Source organism: Amblyomma mixtum, chromosome 8 (assembly GCF_055824585.1).
Source record: "Amblyomma mixtum isolate Tamu chromosome 8, ASM5582458v1, whole genome shotgun sequence".
In the NCBI taxonomy this organism is placed as follows: Eukaryota; Metazoa; Arthropoda; class Arachnida; order Ixodida; family Ixodidae; genus Amblyomma; species Amblyomma mixtum.
The window spans coordinates 102,988,637-102,995,132 of NC_143019.1; the positions used below are offsets into that span (position 1 = coordinate 102,988,637).

Below are 6,496 nucleotides of genomic sequence, written 5' to 3' on the forward strand. Positions count from 1 at the left end.
TTGCCTAGTCATTTGTAAATTTTTATCTCTGCTTCCCCATGGAACAGAATTTGACACAGTATTATGTCAAAGTTAGATCGTTCTTGCGTCTGCCCTGAGATGTAGGTGTCGATGCTTCCTCGCCTTCAGATTTTGAGAACTGTTTGGGATGCAACTGCGCACTTATTTAGGATTTCAAGCTTTTTGCTATATCCCTCGTTTGTGCGGCCCGCTTTCAAGTCGTTCGCTATATCGGTGATGGTTTGTTATTGATTTTCACTTTCTCTTATTTATTCTTGGTTGACTGCCACCAGCTGTGCTGCCGGCGATTCTCCGCGCTCGGAACTATTCCCAGGCACGAGGCCCTACCCACAGACCTCCCTGCACCACACTCACCAGTTTTCTTCGGTATTTTTTTCCCTTGCTCTTACTTGCATTGCCACTAGGCAGTTTTTATTTCTGTGCAGATTTGTTAAATGCAATACCAATTTTCGTTTCATGCTGTGATGTGAGATATCGTGCTTCTTGCTAATGAATGCATGCCTTTTCCATCCTCTCGTCATTTGTGCAAAGCAGACGGGTCTACTGGTCGCTACGTTCAATTTAAAAATACCTTCGGTGCTGCTCCAAAGCACCCTAGTAGTAATAATTAAAACGCTCTTTTCATCATGCATAAAAATAGTGGTATTCCAGCCTGCTCATCTTTCTATGCGGTTGTGACAGTCATGTAAATCTACTGAAAAAATGTATATCGGTGCATCACATACAATCTGTTCATTTCTTTTGTCATGGGCCATCTCATTGCTTTTTGTGTTCCTATGTTAATACCTTATTCTAATTTATGAAGCAGTAGACAATTTCTTTTCTTGTCATTCATGACATTGTTACGGCCACTGACAACAGTTGCTCTGACATATTTATTTGCAGTTGCCAGCTGCCAGTATCTACTGGGCCATTCGTGCTTCCAGCTTTTGGCTGTGCTATCTCTCCTCAGCTGTTTGTGGTAGGTATTGTTTTCCAGTGATGCATACCTTACCTGCCTATTTAGAAAAAATTCGTAGTCATAGGCTCACAGCCGGGTTTAGAAATGCATGCAGGGCTCTACGTGCACTTAGCAGCAGTACCTCCCTGTATAATCACATGAATCTGATCCTGAATTACATGAATGTAATTGCATGATCTGTATGAAATAGTCGCTCATGAAGCTTTTGACTGCTGCTGTTAACATAATGGAGTTTACACTGCTTCAGATGCTAAGACTATTTCACACATGTTGCCTCTTATGCATATGTGCCCTCTGAAAGGGCGAACATATTCCTTTATCCCTTTAAAAAACATTGTGTTCTATCATGATGCTTTACCGGTATTTCTGGTGTATAGACCAAAATGTCACTCAGTATTGTAACATGAAGCGGGAACTCAGTTTGTCCAATGTTTTAGAGGTAACATGAAGCGGGAACTGAGTTTGTCCAATGTTTTAGGGGTCCTAAAACATTGGTCCAACACAGTTCCCACTCGAGTTATTGATCACTTCGCTCTCGCCCTACCATAAGCTTGCCGTCCAGGTTGGACAAATTGGTAGAGCGACTGCTCCAGTGAAGTTGTGGTTCTGAGTTCGAACACCGGACCAGGACGAATCTTTCTTTAACTACGAAGTTTCTGTGAAAGCTGTATAGCTTTCCTTTGTAGCCATTTGGCTGTGCTCGAGTGGATGTCAATGAGTAATTACTCCTTATTGCAGATCTTTTGTCAACGCCAAACTGATTCAGTAGCAACAAATAGTAGAAGGGTAAAAGAATGCTGCTCCCAAAAATTCGTTAAGCATGTTATAAACTGTATGCTGTATTGTTTTAACTGCTGAAAAGAAATAATGGTGATGTTAGATGCCCAGCCCCTATTAGGTAAACATAGCTGGCAATTAACACAGTGGATCGAAAAGAAATATGGACTTCAACCCTCACGACGACCCTCACCCCAGTAAAACAAAAAGTGCCAGTGTTGCCATACTTGAGAGCTTTGCTCTTTAAAAGTGCAGTAGACTGCTACTCAAAGTTGACAAAAAAATGCGTCTCGTTTTCTGCATGTGCATTCCACAGTGCTGGTGCCATTTTCACTGGCCATTGACATTCAGTCGCATGATGTGCACCCCGCTCCTCGAGTTGATTTTGTTTGTCTTTTGAACCTGCCGTCAAAATCAGTTCAGGATAATGCTTCCCCAGTTGATCTGCAGTTAACCTTGTCCTTTGCCAGCTGCTGTCACCCTTTCTCCACAGAGAAGGGCGGTGGGAGTCCAAGCCAGGTGGAGTTGAAATATTTGACTAGTAGTGGACAGGGATCCTGCGGTTTGTTGAGGACACAGGCAAATTGGAGACTTATGGAAGAATTTTTTTACCAGCCAAAAAAGACGCATACACAAGAGAGAACCGCACAGGACAAGGGCTGGTAAAAGCCGTAGTCCTCTGTGGTTCTCTCTTGTGTATGCGTGTTCCTTGGCGGGTAAAAAAATTCCTCCGTAAGTCTCCAATTTGCCGGTTTCCTCCACAGATTGGAGGATCCCTGTCTGTTACTAGTCAAATTTCACTACTCCACCTAGATTGGACTCCCACTGCCCTTCTCAAACTTTTGAAATCCTGTTGCCCTAGCAGATCATCAGCTGTCGGTTGTATTACTTTCGCTTCAGTGAAATTTGACATGTAGCGGACAGGGATCCTAGAATTTGTGGAGTACACAGGCAAACTGGAGACTTATAGAAGAATTTTTTTACCAGCCAAGGAAGATGCATACACAAGATTCGTTGTCTGTGTTTCACAGCTGAAAGTTCTAAATGCGTGCAAAAGTGTATCGTGCATTCGCACGTATTTTGAAAACTCAATTTTTGCAGCGTTAGGTTTTCGGAATTGGAGCTGTAGGATTGCCGCCACAGAATCCCGCTCGTTAACAAAGCGCACACTTATTTGCTAGGTATATATTCGGTATACCGCAACCAGTACACGTCACTGTTTGGAAGGTTCTGTCGCGAAATTTCTGATTGTGCAAGGTAGCGTTTCTTTTAAATTCAAGCGCTCTCTATTTGCTTTTTCCTGTGCATATTCATCGGTCGTTTCAATTCGGAAGCGTTGGTGCTGCAAGACGTGCATACGGAAGATAATTTGTGCACAAAGCTCCTGAATTTTTGAAAGCGCAGCTCTGACAGTTCTCGTTGTCATAAATAAGTACAAAGCAGCCTAATCTTTTTGGACACACCATTTCATGCTCTTAGTTGTTTCTGAGAAACAGGCTGCCTTTTTTTCTGTTTTTGGTGTGAAACATTCCTAACAACTTCTTTCTTTCTCCATGCACAGATAGCCTATGCATACACGGGCAGCTTGATTGCAATATTTAGGGCAATATTTATAACAGCTGCAATGAGCCTTGGTGCATGTGGACAGAAATTAAGCTAGGGTGGGGTGGGGTATTTTTGCACAGGGTAATGTTATGCGGAGGGTCTGGCGTATTGAAACTGAGTCTTTCTGAGCTCTTATTAGACGTCCCAGCACCAGTACAGTAGTTGAGGCTTTTCTTCTTTGTTGTCCAGTCAATGGTTTCCATCACATAAAATAGCCTTAATTCTAGCTATCCCGTGGCCGTCTAACAGAACGATGCAGATATACTGAAGTTATCAGTGTTGCATAAAAGTAGTGAGAACATTGCAAATGCAAGACAACTTCATTGGTTTGCAGTGCACTAACGTGGCAGTCATAGAGAATTACACATTACATTTGCAAATCTAAATTGTGCATAATAGTATGGACTGGCACGTAATGTGCGAAGTAATCACAGTTATCTCGTTCATGCCAAATGCTAGTGTCAAACATTGTCAGTATTGCATATTTATAAAGAGCAGACATGCTGCGCCTAACTTGTCGTTGGATAGATTTTATTACTATGAAAGCAAAAAGTTTACACATGGCTGTCGTGTTCTTGCGTTGGAAGTAGTATTACCTTAAATGAGTATAAACACCAAATTTTTAGTTATGTGTGTTCTTTGTAGCAACGTGCTGGGCATTCGTATACATAGAATTGTTGCATAGTATTCGTCTCCAATCGCTAAATAATTACAACCAGATTTCTTTTCTTCCCTGATTCAATAGCATAGCAATTGCTATGACATCAATGTTCAGTACAGGTTATGGAAGGCACAAAAAAGCTACGATATCGCTACTTCATCATTTTAATTAGTAACAATGCTAAAGGCAGCCTGCCTTAAGAGTCGGAATCAGAATGAATGACGAAGCCGCAATTATATTGCAGTTTTCCTCATGCCTCCCCTGGCTTATACTGACCTTTGATGCCATTGCCATTGCTCAGTTTTTAAAAGTGAAGCAGGAGAGAGAAGATATTTAATTACAAATTATTTAGCAGTGATAGGCGAATACTGTGTGGTTATCCGTGCATAGTAATGCCTTATGCATCATTAAAAACAAAAAAAATGTGCAACTGAAATTTGCTCGGCTGCTGACCCAAAAGACGCGGGTTCGATCCCGGCCGCGGCGGCTGGAATTTCTTTAGAGGAGAAATTCTAGAGGCCCGTGTACTGTGCGATGTCAGTGCACATTAAAGAACCCCAGGTGGTCGAAATTTCCGGAGCCCTTCACTACGGCGTCTCTCATAGCCTGGGTCGCTTTGGGACGTTAAACCCCATAAACCAACCCAAACCAAACTGAAATTTGTTGTCTGCCTCTTTGAGATGACAAATTTTGAATTTTTCCTTCACTATTTTAGAGCATGAAATTCAGTTAATGGTATCTGAGAAACAGGAATTGCAACAGCCATTTCTCTTCAGCAAGAAAACTGTCATTGGTTTAAGTGTTTTCCCGATTCAAGGTTACCTTATATTTTAAACTGCACAATGTATTATGTGACAAGAAACCGTCAAGCACAATAGGTGTGGTTTTAGAAATGACTGGAAGTGATAAGGGAATACATTTACTTAGAGCAGGTAGTGACCGCTGATCCGGATCATGAAGGGTAATAACTAGAGGAATATGAATGGGATGGAGTGCATATGGCAGGTTCTCTCAGATCATGAATGGCAGTTTTTCAATACCCCTCAAGTGAAAAGTATACAACAGCTGTATCCTACCGGTATTCACCTATGGGGCAGAAACGTGGAGGCTAACGAAGAGGGTTCAGCTTAAGTTAAGGACAACGCAACGAGCTATGGAAATAAAAATGATAGGCGTAACGTTAAGAGATCGGAAGCGGGCGGAGTGGGTGAGGGAACAAACACGGGTTGAAGACATCCTAGTCGAAATCAGGAGAAAAAAGGGTGCTTGGGTAGGGCATGTAAGACGAAGGCAAGATAATCGCTGGTCCTTAAGGGTAACGGAGTGGATTCCAAGAGAAGGCAAGCGTAGCAGGAAGCAGCAAAAAGTTCCATGTTAAAATTTTCATTTGGTAAATATGTGCTTGTTTTACGTGCACACAGCTTTTGAAAGGACTAGCATAGTGATAATTGTATTGGGCTTCATAAAATTGTAGCTCTGAATGAAGGTTTGCAATGAAAGGTGTCTGCACTTGGTCACAATATAGGTACACACTAGTGGCGACATGACACACACGATCAGTACATTCTAGTTGTATTCTTTCTTTTTTTCCATGGGGTTATATGCAGGATAGTATGAAAAGGGCATTGGAATTGACTCTTACTTGCATTATTTTCATTCATGTTTGCAGGCACCCGGAGAAATGCACGCATAGCCAAAGCTACTTCACTCAGCCGAGCAAGCTACGGCATCATACAGCATCTTAGTTTCTTTTGAGCGCTTACAGCTCACTGCGGTGGATTTGGTAGATGGGTTTACTTTGCTTTTGGCAGTGTTCTTGGCATTTAATGTCAAGTACACCCCAAAAACAAAGCGGGCTTGTCTGCTGCTTGAGACACTAATGGGGCTTGATCCTAGCGAGCGCCTCCCGAGCGTGTTTTGGGCAGCCACAGCAATCACAGCAATGACTTGAGAAATAAAAGTTATCAGTGTTGTACATTTGTGTCATTATTTCTTGAGCCATTGTTATTCCCAACGCAGACAGAGCACCATACTAATGTGCAAACTGTAGTGTAGCCATAAAGTAGTTGTATGAGCTACAATTATTCTACTCAAAGATTATAATCCCTTTTGCTCATTACTCTTTTGTAGATGTAGCGCAGGTGGATCCTGCAAAACATATGACCAACTTGCTCTGAAGAATATGTGAAATAAGGAAATTAGTAGGATACATTGAAAACACGTGAAACTCCTTTTGAAGGAGTAAAATAAGATCTGGGCTGATACTCCTTGAAGGAGTATAGTCACTCTAACAAACGGAGTCCTGGAACTCTACCTGAAAGAGTAGTAGGATGCTGTTTCAATGTGGTAGCTTTACTCCCTCGGAGGAGTGCCTGTACTCTATTGCAGGAGTAGTACAGTACTCCTTGAGTAGGTGTTGGATCACTCTTTGTCCAGAGGGAGTAATTTTATTCTGGAAAAAGGAGTGGAAT

At 42.0% G+C, this 6,496-nt stretch overlaps 1 long non-coding RNA gene across 1 annotated transcript; it reads left to right on the plus strand.

Annotated features, from left to right (window-relative positions):
• The first annotated feature begins 219 nt into the window (after positions 1-219).
• LOC149333745 (uncharacterized) lies at positions 220-5,930 on the plus strand. Its single transcript, XR_016284969.1, has 3 exons — positions 220-387; positions 907-982; positions 5,695-5,930. It is a non-coding gene; the product is annotated as an uncharacterized LOC149333745 (long non-coding RNA).
• Positions 5,931-6,496: the final 566 nt, after the last annotated feature.